This window comes from Phyllopteryx taeniolatus, chromosome 6 (assembly GCF_024500385.1).
Source record: "Phyllopteryx taeniolatus isolate TA_2022b chromosome 6, UOR_Ptae_1.2, whole genome shotgun sequence".
In the NCBI taxonomy this organism is placed as follows: domain Eukaryota; kingdom Metazoa; phylum Chordata; class Actinopteri; order Syngnathiformes; family Syngnathidae; genus Phyllopteryx; species Phyllopteryx taeniolatus.
The window spans coordinates 25,557,821-25,572,296 of record NC_084507.1 but is presented as its reverse complement, the minus strand read 5'-3'; the positions used below and the strand labels follow the sequence as shown (position 1 = coordinate 25,572,296).

Below are 14,476 nucleotides of genomic sequence, written 5' to 3'. Positions count from 1 at the left end.
CTTTTTCCCAAATTTTCTTTGAAGTATTTATATATATATATATATATATATTATCAACTTTACAATGGGTTAACGCAACCTGTCTGATTCACCCAATGTTTTTATTTTATTTTATTTTTTGTGAACGATTGGCCACCAAATCCGCCATGCAAAACGCCAGTGGATGATCTGACGCAGCAGATGAAGACGAGTCCAAGAGGAAGAGGGAGGCGAGGTAAGGAAATGCGACTCCCAACTTGATCCTGACCTCAATCCATCAGAAGCTCATCTCCTCGCTCTCCTCGCTCTCTGCGCTCTCGTTGTCCCCGTACTCGCTCCAGCAGCATCTGGATCTCATCATGCGCCGTCAACCCGAGAGAGTCAAAGCGGCACAGGGACCCTGTTAGGCTCTCAGGGAGCGAGAGGGAGACTTTTTTTCCACCACCCCCACCCCACCTTTTTTCTTTCTCACCACAGAAAATGAACTCAAGTGGAGCAGTATGACTTCTGGTAAAAACAGTGTGGGAATGTAACGTCACCTCTGAGCGACGATGTGTTGACAACATATCTGCGTTCCCAGATTGGTGATATGTCGGGACTGTGACATCACGTCCAAATGATAACAACAATACATTAAAGTGGTTTCTATTCAGTCTCAATTTAGCCTCGGCCATTTTGTCAAAGCCACCCCAAATGTCAGCTTCAAACCAAAATGGCAGACTTCCTGTTTCGAGGTGAGCATGGGCCCTTGAGACATTTTCATGTGTTCTGTTATGATAGACAATCAGTCAATCAGTATAACCAGTGTCGGGCTTAGTTTTTTTAGTACCTCTACAGAGCCAGAACATTTTGAATATGAAATAGCTTCTAAAATGCCTGACTTCCAGTTCAATTTCAGGCATGGGTCCATCCATCAGAATTCTTCATGCGCCCTATTATGATAGACATGTCAACCATGCAGACTTTCAAACTGGTGTCAAGGGCTGATTTTTTTTCTAACTTTCCAAAGGGTGTTGAAAGTGTGAAATGGCTGCTTTAAACCAAAATGGCAGACTTCTTGTTCAAGCTTGTGCATGGGTCCTTATGACCTTTTAATGTGTTCTGTTCCGATTGAAATGTCCACCCAGTTTCGTGTCAATCAGCCAAACAGCTATTGGGGGCAACTTTTTTTTTCTTTTACTTTCCATAATACTTTCCATAAAGAAAAACAGCTCTTGCTGCTGATGTAAAATGTTAGCAGTTTTGAAACAGTGACTTTTTTTAAAACTGCGGTATACCTTGAAACCGGTAACTGGCCCATGCCTGTGGGGAATCGAACGGTGAACCATGACATAAACGGGGGTCGCTGTATTCTTGTTCACACATCTCATCCTGTATCATCTCATCTCATCTCATTTGGCACTCACCATTGTGTACTTGCAGCCTCTCTTGTTGTGATTTGCCACCATTGTTTAGTTAAATATGTCTTGAAAGAGCATAACACAATGTTGTCTATTTGATATAGTTGTGAACCGCAAATAATTCGGTGACCACTCAGCGCCTCGTTTAACTCTTTAATTTACGCGCTAGAGATTCACGGGTACTGCGGCTTGCAGAATCCCGCGCTTGCCGAGCAGCTAATTCACTCTGTGACAACAAAAAGAGACTTTTATGAGGGGAGGCATATGGCTCCTATTAAGGGGGAGTCATCAACTCGGTGGGTTCATATTTTTCATTAGCTTCTCTTCCTAATTGCGCTTCATTATAGAAAGGCTCCAAACCGCAAAGGAGATTCTTGAATGCTGACAAAGACAGCTTGAACGACTTGTTGTTTTGGAGTTTTGGAGGATTTCGGGGGGTTGTGGTGGTTGCAGGTAGACAAGCTGAGCTCCAGGTGGTGTTGTCATCATGTGGAAGAAAGCAAGCTCTTGGAGCAGCCGACCTTGTTTTTTCTTGGAAAATAATCTTTTTCTTTTGGCTGGCGATGAGTGGCGACCGTTTTTCCAATCATTTTTCAGGCTAGCGGCTAACAAGCTCTAACACAAGCGCTTTTCACACCGCACATCAGAGGTGCAATGGTAGAGTACGCCAACTCTACCGTCGACGTTCATTCGTATAAAACTTGCTGACGGAGTTCACAAAACTGTTTTGCAATTTGCAATTGCCTTCAGCACAAAAGGGATGTGAGCAGTGAGTCTCGGGTGTTTCACACTCTCTTTAGTCACTCACGATGTTCCACTTCTGTCACGCCATTGATACAAATTTAAATAGCTGTAGTGGCCTCACATATTCAGATAATTAGATGTATGGAAACAACAGCTTTTAACACAAAGGGGTGGCAAGAGTGAGCCTCAGGGTGTTCACACACTGCTGTATTCCGCCTCTGATAATACATGGGAAATTTGCATGTCAATTTCTACCCGGGGCGGTAGCCAGTGTAAAAGTGGTCACATATTCTAGTGTGGTAAAATGTCAGCCTGGCAAATGTTTAAAGTCTATTTCCAAAAACCAGAAACTGGAACTGGAACCTAATAAATAATAAATTCAATAAATGTTTTTGGCGGGAAAAAAAGGAATGCTTTTAAATTAAATTAAGACAGATTTAACTTAAGTAAGAAGTATTTAGAATCATCCAGAAGTTCTTTCCTTCAAAAAGACATTGTGATGTCAATTCCGGGCTTATTTACATCGATCAAATATAGCGTCGGCCAATATTATGATTATAGCAGTATGATAACAACATTTTACGTTTGGCTGCTCAGAATCAGAATGCAGGATATGGCCCAACGGCGTCCCTCAGGGATCACCATTAAGTCCCCTTAAATATCAATTTAGCTCCATTAATTATGTCTACTACCCCTGTTTAAAATATGGACACACTTAATGTGACACAAACCGCAGAAGGATGAAAATATGGAGTTGATCTTCTTCATAATGATGTATAATGAACATCAGACACATTCACTACATGCCCTCCCACGGGCCACGATTGCTATTTCAAGCTTTGACAAAACACAACACAGTCATTACAAACACCTCAGATGAGTTCACAGAAGATAATTTTTTATTTTTTTATATCCGAGCGTATTTTTGCCAATTCACCAGATACACACACACATCGTAAGAACCGTTTGCAAGCAAGGCAAAGCTCTTTGCAGATGTGAATGGGGGAGTGAAGCAACAACAAAGGCCAAATATAAACGTGCTGGTTTTATGTTAGTCTCTAAAGACACTTGTAGCTGCAATGTTCGCTTCCATCAGCACTGACAGCTATGCGTTCCATTCTTGTTGAGAGCAACAAATGTTTACTAGTAGGATGGACTGCAGTCAAAGGAAGCGAGCAGTCAAATGAGAATTTCACTTGAATTATTTGCTCTAATGGACGTGTTGGCTGCAACCCACACAGCAAACCCGACCACTAAATCAAGTCAGCGAATTAATGTGTAGCCGTCAAGTTAAAAGTAATCGGTCACGCAGTCGTGAAAAGAGTCTTTTGTTTGGAGCAGCGCTGACGCTTTTAATTCTCCTGTTTTTAAATGTGATGCAGCTGCAAACGCAAAGTGACATCGCTCTAGAAACGAGATGGAAACAAAAATAGAAATAATTAAAAAGCAGTGGCTGCAACTATGACTTCCTGTTAATTTCAGGGCATGGGTCCTTCAGACAACTTGGTGCGTACTGACTTGATAGTCAATCCTCACAAATTACGTGTAGATCGACGAATATGTGCAAGTATACCTTTCCGCAATAAATTCGGATTCTTATTTCCATTTCGCATTGCATGGCCCATCATTAAAGGCTTTGCCCACGTCCTAAAATCCTCAGAATTTTTCTTTGCTCACCTATCTAGTACTCCTGATTCTGAATTGGGCTCATTTGTATGAATTTCCGAGGCAGAGTCAGTTAAAGTACGATCTTTGGAATCAGGCAAATATTTAAAAAAATAAAATAAATATAAATTTTAAAAAATCACTTATTCTAACCAAACGGGACCTTATTGTTCATTTTAGGGCATTGGACTTTGAGATTTTTTCAATTCTTGTTCGATGAAAATGTGCAAGTATACCATTACGAAATAAGTTCTTACCATTTGGAGCTGATTTATTTCAATTTCGTGATGAATCATCAAAGGCTCTGCCCACATCCAAGAGCAGAGCCATCCTTGGCAATTTATCACAGCCCATGTTTCTAGAACACCAGATTCTGATTAGGGCTCATTTGTCCGAATTTCATTGGAGGAGTCGGTGAAAGCGGCGGCACGGTGGCCGACTGGTTAGAGCGTCAGCCTCACAGTTCTGAGGAGCTGGGTTCAATACCCGTCCCCGCCTATGTGGAGTTTGCATGTTCTCCCCGTGCCTACGTGGGTTTCCTCCCACATCCCAAAAACATGCATTAATTGGAGATTCTAAATCGCCCATAGTGACTGTGAGTGCGAATGGTTGTTTGTTTGTATGTGCCCTGCGATTGGCTGGCAACCAGTTCAGGGTGTACCCCGCAGGGGATGAACTGTGTTGCAGGTGCAAGACGCAGTCAATCAAAGCCCTTAAGAGTTTTTATGTCATACTGTCACATAAGTCAATCATATCACAAAGCACCACTAATGCCATCTGATTGACAATAATTCCCTTCAAGACAGAATATTGGATTGCCGGATGGAGGTGTTGCAGTTGACCTGCAAATTTTCCGGTTTCCAAAGTAGCATCAGATGGTCTTTATTTGCAGTGGATAGGGACCGAGCCCTGCCAGCAATAACGGAAAATAAAATGTAATTGACGCCGCCCCTAAAAATGGTTACAATTGACTGTATTAATAGTTTAAACGGTAAATATACCACAAACCGTGATCCCCAAAATTATCCTTAAAATTAAATGGCTTTTAAATGACTTAATTTCGAAACAAATGCCCCGCGAGTGGATATCTGCACTTTTAAAAGTAAACTTAAGACATATCTTTTAGCCTTACAGCGTTTAAATAAACTTTTAGGTTTTAGTTGAGTCTATCCTTTTATTTAAACATTTTTTTCCCATTTATTTTAACTGTTCTAGCATAATTATTGATCTTAAACTCATATTCTTGTCCTTTTACTATTGTTAACTTTTCACCTGATTTTATTTTCGTTTTCGCTCTAAAAAGATTTATGTAAGCATGTGTTTACATACAAATGCGATAGCGTGTGTGCATGTGTGTATGCGTGCCTGTGCGCACACTGTATATACGTATAGCATTTTTTCCATTGTCTTCCTCTTGTTTGGTTTATTATGTATAGTATTTATAAATAAAGTTCTGATTGATTGATTGATTGATTGGTTGAAGTGCTAGTGTACATGCACACGAAACTTCCACTTACAACCAAGGCTAAACTGAGCACTTCCCCGACATGTCTCTTTTCTCTCAGTCAAGATGTACCACTTCAACATATGTCCTTGACACTAATTTCGGTATACTTTTCTATTTAGGTGTCTTTGGGTGTCATCTTGTGGCATCTTAATGTGTTTCAGAAAGAACAAAAAATTGCGAATAGGTCAGGACGGGTTTGACAAAAAAATTCGCAAATAGGCAAATTCGTGAATAGCGAACTGTGACAATGCAGGGATTACTGTATGAGCATAATATTCTACAGCAGCAGTAAGCATGTCCATATGTTTTCTGCCGAAATGCATAAGCCTCAAAGTGACTAATCAATGATAAAATATGCATGAGAAAATACCTAAAAATCCGCACAACGTTCCCTATTGTGACTCAATGTTGCTGTTGGAATAACAACTCCCTGGAGCGGAGCACCTTCCATGTGACACATCCACCACCGCAGCCCACCACCCCCACCCCTCCCACCCATTAAAAGGCAGAGTTACTGAAAAGCCATAATCCTTCTCATCTGGATCCAAGGGCCCCATTGAGACCGCAGTGGGACTGGCACATGTTGGGTGAGGGGGCTTCTGAGACCCTTAGCAACACCCTTAGGGTGGAGAAACAATCATCGCGCCGCACCCTGAAATGTGAGTGCGGAATAAACACACCCACAGATCAAGGCGTGTTTACGGTAAAGAGCCCGAAAAGGCCTCGCGCCGCTGGAGCCGAACCCCCGCGCTGGAAAATGATGGTAAGCGGAAAAAAGCTGGACGGTTCTGGATGTGCTTTCTGGGACAAAAGATGATCCAGAGACAGAAAGATGGCACCTAAGGCACAAGTTTCTACAGCAGTGACGACTCCGAACTAACGGCATGGGTCGCTCCCCCACCAGATCCAGAAGAACGCACAAGTGATGCCACAAAAAAAATAAATCAAAAAGGATGAAAAAAAAAAAAATATATATATATATATATATATATATAGTAGTAGTAGTAGTAAAAATATAATTGATTTACCCATTTTAAAGCCCCTTTCATACAGCTACGATTTGTCCACCTTTTTTTCATGTCACTGCTTTTTGTTTTGGGGGGCATATTTTGTTTTCTTTTGCAGCAACACAAAGTAGATTTTATTTTCCTGTATTCACTGAAACAATACTTTCCTGCATCGTTTAATGTAAAATATTAAAAATAAATGTGACATAATATTGTGGCCATATGGCCTTCTCCCCTGAAAAGCAAAAATAAATGTCTTATAAATTTGACACACCACAGAGTAGTGTAGTTAACATCCAACCATTTTCTGTATCCTGTATCCATCCAACCATTTGCTGCATCCGACCCTGCCAAATTTCAATGATTAAAAAAATCATTGAGTATCTAAAAGGAGGCTTAAAATTCGTAAAAAATGTGAGCCGTTCTGTCCACTCTAAAATGCTGTGGGTGTGTCTGCTGAATGCGCTGAAACCACATGGCTGTCAAGTTGGACTTTTGGGACAAAAAATGTACCCCCTCTTTGTCTGCGTGACGTGCGTGCACTCACAGGCTGACAATGAGGCACTCTAAAGCGACCACGGCATTGGACTATCCAAAGGAAAGATGCATTTTTGGGGTGTAGGCATAGCTAGATAGCGATCTAATTGCATGTCGCAATTGTGCCGGATAGCAGCTAATGCGAATGAAGGTGCTAAAGTTGTTACAAGACTCAAGTTTTAGCCAGGCCCCAACAAATCAGGAAAACTGAACTGGTCAAAAACAGTTTTATTGCTTTATCTCCGTAATTGAGTACTACAAAGTTCTCAGTCTTCGGACAAGGGAATTAGTCTCAGGGCACCAATAAACACTGCCAAGCAACAAGTTTCCTTTGCTGCAGGAGTTTTGGAGTTTCAACAGCCAGAATGTTAAGTACATGGTCAGATGCCCAATGCACCCTGTTAGTCGGGCCTGAAGCTTTTGAATTAGCTGAGCTTTAATGGAACAATAAAAACAACGAATGAAATCGGGTCAACTATTCGGGCTGACTGGAATACTTCGGGAAAAACAGGAAACGGCGTGTGACTTCCCACTTCCTGGCTCATCTACTTCATTCATTGTCAGGTTTTCACAGTTGAGTGTGACTTAGTTATTTTTTATCAACCAAGATAACAAAATCCCTAAGAAATTGCCAACTTGGAGGTTTAATGAGCACAAAAGACCACATGGAGTTGTGATTGTTCTTGAAGACGCAGAGGTGTAACCAACATAAAAACAAGAGAGTTGTCAATCAGTGACAAATAAGCAAATGTAAGTGTGTTCCAATACTTTTGGAGGGGAGTGAAATTCATTTCACGGCAACCGGTCAACTACAATAAACTTTGTGTGACCTTCCTTGAAAATCCCTTCTGGACTCTATGCTGGCTATTAGTGTCCACCTCTGTTCCTTTTTTAAACCATTTTAGTTCATGAAAATGCATTGAAAGTTTCCCAAGGGTGAGTATTTTGTCATTTCCAACATCAACGCTTTAAATATACTGTATCAATAATATATTGTTAACATCAAATTAACTTTTGGCTCCATCTTGGCCACCTTTGGCCAATTTAAACCCATGAAAACTGCATTTTTAATTCCTTATTTACTAGATTGAATGATACAATTTTTGGTAAAATGGGTTTCATTCTAGACTTTTAATAATTGTTTTAAAGTTTTTTTTTTTTTTTTTTTTATGAGATGACATCATTTACCAATGTTTGGCTAGTAATGCTAACATGTGGTCACCTAGCTTCAAGGCTTCATTTTCAGACCAGAAATTCATTTAAGCGATAAGTCTCATCTGTTCCACATCTACGCTAATCGCTTACAAACTCACAGAGGTTTCTTCTCATCTCCCGATTGGTCCTTATAAGATTTTTTCCCGCCCTTTCCCAAACTGATTTTTACAAGTATGAGGTCAGTGCCTCCTCTTTCCCGCCACCGTGATAGAGAACAGAGCTTGTGGATAACAGCGTCGGAACGATAACGTTGCCATGGTAACTCTTATGTTGTGGCCCGTGTGAGGATGTCAACAAAAAGAAGAGTTCAGCAGAGTGCACTGAGCGTGAAAGAAAGACTAAAATATCACGAAAAGCACACAGGAAGTCAATAAATGCGGCAGATGAACTATTTGAAAAGTGGGTGTGTTTTGTTTTTGATTCCCAGTACAGCAGCGAGGTAACCTACATGTTTTTGTAAACATTAACAATGATAGTCTTTAATGAACTTAACATAGACAACTTTGAAGATAACCAAGTCTTCAGTTAACCTAATACCAGTGGTGTCATGGCCAACAGAGGGCGCCCTACTGCTCACCAAGAAGATGAAAAAAAAATGGAGCAAAAATTAAATGGTAAAATGAAAATATTTTTAAATGTCTGTATATGTATTATAAGATGAAAGGGATAATTACTCTATAGTTCATTATGAGAAAAGTTGTTTCGTTCATCGCAAAAATCCCTTAGACTCGTTAAAAGTCGTACTTGCGCAGTAAGTAGCTCCTCTTCAATACAAAGGATTGCACTAAATGGAGTCTATAAACTCAGCGCTTCGGCGTACGGTGTACATTGGCCGTCTGACCTTCCGGTTGAGGCTGTCTGCCGGAATTACACAAAGTTACTGTGAAGAACGTACGAAGAATTGTCTTGGCACTGCAGCGCAACTCCTCAGAGTAAGCTTGCAAAGGGTTTCAAAATGTACATATCATCGTACCGCTACCAATTTTGAAGGTTAAGTTTGCTAACATTGGTTGCTAGCTTACTCCGGGACGGCTAGACTGATCTGGGGTGATTTATTTTTGTCGATAGAGATATTCAGCAACCTATAGTTTCGTGATTTGCTACGGTGGGCGGAGCCACACAGACATAGCTGGGGTAAAAATCAGTGCTCCAATGGGTAGTACAATTTACACTACCCATGGCAAAGTTTCTCAAAACAGGATCTGGTCTTGGAAAAACCACAGAGCGCAGGCCCTGCTACTACCACCACTGATGAAAATAGAACTCATAGAGAGGACGTTTACACCAAGTCAGTCAAAAACCATCCTGAGGGCTGCACTGGGACTCAGCATCAACAAAAGCACGTATAAAGCTTTTTCTGCTGCTTATTCACTGAGCTTTATATTCCGCAGCCGGAGCGTATCGAGTGAAATCCAGGGCCACTGGTTACCCCCTAAATCTTTAAATCTAAGATGTAAAGTTGTTTGTTTTGTTTTTAATTAAAATGAATATTCCTATTTTAATCATTAAAAGTACATTTTAAGATGGCAAAGTGAAGTTCTCAACCAAAACCTTGTATGCCACAATCTTTCAGTTGTTGCACTCAGACAAATTTCTCAAAAATCTTTATAACTTAATACCGAGATTCAATAACAAGCACTTTTTTCGCAAACTATTTGAATTATGTAATTATACGAATTGATCCTCTAATGCAGGGGTGTCAAACTCATCTTTACATCGTAGTTATGACTTCCCCCGGATACTACGACTGTGAACCCATATAAACGAAAGATTACCTCATATAATTACATACAGTATACACAACACATTGATGAATAACGAGTTTTGAAATCAGAAGCCGATAAGAACATATTTTTCAACTCTTACATTTCTTTTCAAAGGGGGATTGGTAACAAAAAATGCTTGCAAATATCTCAATGTTATTACACCAGAACACAATTAGCAATTTTGATTTGCTTTCGCGACCCACATAAAATGATGTGGCGGGCCGGATCTGGCCCCCGGGCCACCAGTTTGACACTAGTGCTCTAATGCAAAAAACATAAATTCCTCACCTTAATTATGCTGACGACTACACACGCCACAAATTCAATGAATCCAACATATGTGTTTTGGTGAACGTCAATATAATTTGAGTATTTGATGAACCCAAAAAGTTTGTTCACCTGTGAAATACTTAAAGCTGAGATGTATGCAGTTATTTTTAAATATATAATTGAAAATCAACCAGTTCAGGGTGTACCCCGCCTCCTGCCCGATGACAGCTGGGATAGGCTCCAGCACGCCCACGACCCTAGTGAGGAGAAGCGGCTCAGAAAATGGATGGATGGATAATTGAAAATCCCTCTTTTAATTTTCAAAGTAGGTATTAAGACAGGAAAAGAAGATTCTAAGCCAAATCTTGGATGCCAATCTTTGTTGGACAATTTCCTCTTTGGCTTTTGTAACTTAATACCGACACTCAACAACAAGCACTTTTGTGCAAACTGTTCTAATTACTAAATGATACAGTTATATCCTTTAACGCAAAATTTAAAAAAAGTGTCATTTCCTTATCGTGATTATGCTGACGAGCGCACGCGACATAAATTAATCTCTCTCGAAAAGGAAATTAAACCAGAAGATGACAAATCAGATAAATAACTCTCGCGCGGCTGTACAATCTTTACATTTTGCAGATGTGTGCCGTCACATGTGGCCGGCCATTAAACTCCCAGCTTCTTGCCAGTTGGAGGCAATAACGGTGCGAAGCGCCTGCGCCTGCACGTGGGCCGACCCAAACCGCAGGCGGCATGACTTGTGGCTCCGCTGGTCAGAGAGACAAACTAACAAACGGAAAGGCTGGGGAATACACGGACTCCATTCACAACGATTTGAACTGGACTACCCCACGCCAGCATTTATAAATCCAGCGAAATGGCAGAAACCCCAAAATGGAGGACTTTAAAAGAGGACACGACCATACTGGGTTGTAATTATACGTGGCGTAATTCTCTGTGGATCATAATCTACGAAGAGACACTTTGACAGAAGGAAACCCAAAACCAGAAAACACAGCTTAGCTGTATAAACACCCACATTACCGACACCAGCGAAAAACCCTCGACATACGCGACGTCAAACCAGACGCGGTCGGTAAAGAATTGTCACCAGCGTCGTGGGCCGTGACGACTCACTCAGTTTAACAGATTGGGTCGTTGCCCCACCAGGGTAGAATTCAACAGATGAAAAATAAAGCTTATTAGTTGTACTTTTTCTTCTACGGTACTTCTTTTACACACACAAAAGAGCTGTGTGAAAAGGGCTACAATCTCGGCAGCATTCCGTCATGAGCCTTTGATGAGGCTTTTTTTTGCGGGATCTCTGTGTGAAAAAGTCTTTAGAGTCCTTGTCTATCGTTAGCTAGCTTTAAGCTGACCGAGGTTGAGACCACGGTCAAAACATCTGCATTACCAACAACAGTGGTGAGACCAAAAAAAAAAAACTCCAGTCCGCAAGAATTTTTAACATTATAGAAAACTTAAACAACAACAAAATCTTCATACAGAGCCTGTGGAGAATTTATTGGCTGGTCGACTCAGAACCTCCATGAATTTTGTGACCTCCGGTTGAGATGAAGAGGATCATCTGTAAAGACAACGGCCATCTTTAAGATGCTTCCTGAGGCTCGTAGGACATTCTCAGTGTCCGTTTCCTGCTGGGATTTATGACCTTGTTGTTATCCCGTCGTGTAAAAGCCAGGATGCTTCCTGCCGTTTGGGTAAATAATGCCACACAGAATGTTCATCCTTCATCTCACATTTTTGTAAACATCAAGCACAATTAGGAGTCTTTAATTAACCAAACATAAAATACTTGTTTTTGCACCTATCAAGGACGATTTGGAGTCTTCTAGGAACTTTAAGTACATAATTTAGAGTCTTCAATTAACCCAACATATGTGTTTTGTAAAATCAAAGACAATTCAGAACTCAATTAACCTAATACACTTAATGTTTTTTGGAAACACCAATGAAAATTTAGTTTTCAATTAACCAAATGTATTGTGTCTTTTGAAAATATCAAATACAATTTTTGAGTCTTTAATGAACCTAACGTTCGATCTGTTTTTTTCTAAAAATCAAAGACAATTTAGAAGTGAACAACCCTAATAGGGTTTTGGTAAAGATCAAAGAGCATTTTCTTTTCAGAGAACCTAACGTACGTGTGTGTTTTCATTATTAATTCAGACTCTCAACAAACCTGACGTGCATATTTTTGTAAACATTAAAGACAATTCAGTCTTTTACAAATCGAACGTGTTTTCATAGACACTGAAATGAATAAATTTAGACTCAACAAAGCAAACGCACGTGTTTTGCAAACATCAAAGACAATTTAGTCTTCAATGAACCTAACAGACACATTTTCGTAAACACTGAAGACAGTTTAGTCTTTCAAGAAACCTAATGTACATATTTTTGTAAACATCAAAAACACTTCAGTTTTCAATTACGCTAATGTACGTTTTTGTAAACATCATAGACAATTAGCATTCAATGAAACACTGAATACTAATGAATTTAGACTCAACGAACCTAATGTACATATTTGTGTTAATATCAAAGACAATTTAGTTGTCAATTAACCTAATGTACGTGTATTTCATAAAACATCAAGGACAATTTCAAGTCTTCGGTGAATCTAATGTTTTCATAGGGCCTTAACATAAGACAGTCAGTAGACAGTCAACAAAACCTCAACCTACATGTTTTTTTTGCAAACATCAAAGACAATTTAATACCTGCTCAACACATCTGCTGTATTTTCATATGTACAGGGACCATAAAAAAGAGAGCTTAAAGATGCAAGATAAGATATTAAGGAACATGACGCTCAGTAGAAATATGTCCTGGCATTGATGCATCACGTTAAAACCCTCCGTCCATTTCTAATGACTTTTCTAATACCAGTGATGCTTGATTGATGCGCGTGAATGCTCTTTGCGGCGTTGGTTCGGCATGAATCACAGATGACTTGTTGATTCAGACATACGTTGTCTCTTCCTGGTTTTTATTATTTGGCCGCGTGTCGGCCGGCCTGCCAGGAAACTCTACATGTGTCTCGCATTACATTTTCAAAATAAACTATCATTGAGACTTTACGCTAGTATTCCTTCGCCAACAAAATGATCATTGTGATTGTACACACGTGGCTGAACTTTGACTTTTGGGGGAGAAATTGGAATTATTTCCTTATTTTCCAAGGAATTTGACATTGACGGTCAAATCCAATACCAATGCTCTATTTTGGAAGTCATAGAAGCTGTGGGAAACACAACGGCTGGCGACCCAAAAGCAACACGACAGCAAGTTGTTCATTTATATTCATAGCCACACTCCCACTGACACAAACACAAGCGAGGCCGAGGGGGTCAAGAGCCTTTGAAATGTTGAGTAGAGCTTAAGAAAACACACACGACCTCTGCTGACGTCTCACGAAGATGATAAACTAGCCGTGGTGTTTTTTGTATATATTCAGCAACAAAGCCAACAATGTTCATTTTCTTGGCTTCAGTTTATGCGATCTTGATGAACGACATTTTCCACTGGATTTCTGCTTGGAAAATTACTGGACCTTCTCAACTGACCACTGAGAAATAATTTGCATGCATTTTCTATACCAGTTCACATTCACAACTACCAACAGTTTAGTCTTCAATTAACCGTCAGTGTTTTTGTGAACATCAAAGATGATTTGGAGTCATCATCAAACCTAGCATACACATTGTCGTAAACACTGAAGACAAGTAAGTCTTTAATAAACCTAATAATCATGTTTTTGTAAATATCAAAGAAAATTTAGCCTTCAGGGAAGCTAATAAAAGTTTTTTTTTGTAAAAAAATAAAATAAAAGACAATTACAAGTCTTTAAAGAACTTTTAAAGTGTTTTTGGAAACACTGGCGACAGTTTACTCCTCAATGAAATAATCTGTTTTTGTAAAGCTTAAAAAAAATGCAAAACATCCAAGACAATTATGAGTCAGTAAACAGTAGTCTTAAAAAAAATTAATTAAAAAATAATAATAATAACTAGCAGCCAAGACAATTTCGAGTCTTCAATGAATTAAAAATAGATTTATTGGTAAACATCAAAAACAATTCAAGTCTTGAAAGAACCTAACGCATGCCTTTACACACAAACATCAAGGATAATTGAATCTTCAATGAGCCTCACATACATGTTTTGGTAAATATCAAAGACAATTTACTCCTCAATGAACCAAACGTGCATCTTTATGTAATCATCAGACAATTTCAGATCTTCAATGAACTTCATGTGCAGTCGTCCCTCGCCATATATATCGCGCCTCATTTTTTGCGGCTTTACTGCATCTCAGATGTTTATATCGTACATACCGAATTTTATATCGTGGATTTTT

The 14,476-nt window shown here is 39.6% G+C and overlaps 1 protein-coding gene across 1 annotated transcript in view; it reads right to left on the bottom strand.

Moving 5' to 3' along the window:
• pear1 (platelet endothelial aggregation receptor 1) overlaps window positions 1–14,476 on the bottom strand; it is a 52,736-nt gene that overhangs the window by 29,965 nt on the left and 8,295 nt on the right. The window lies entirely within an intron of this gene.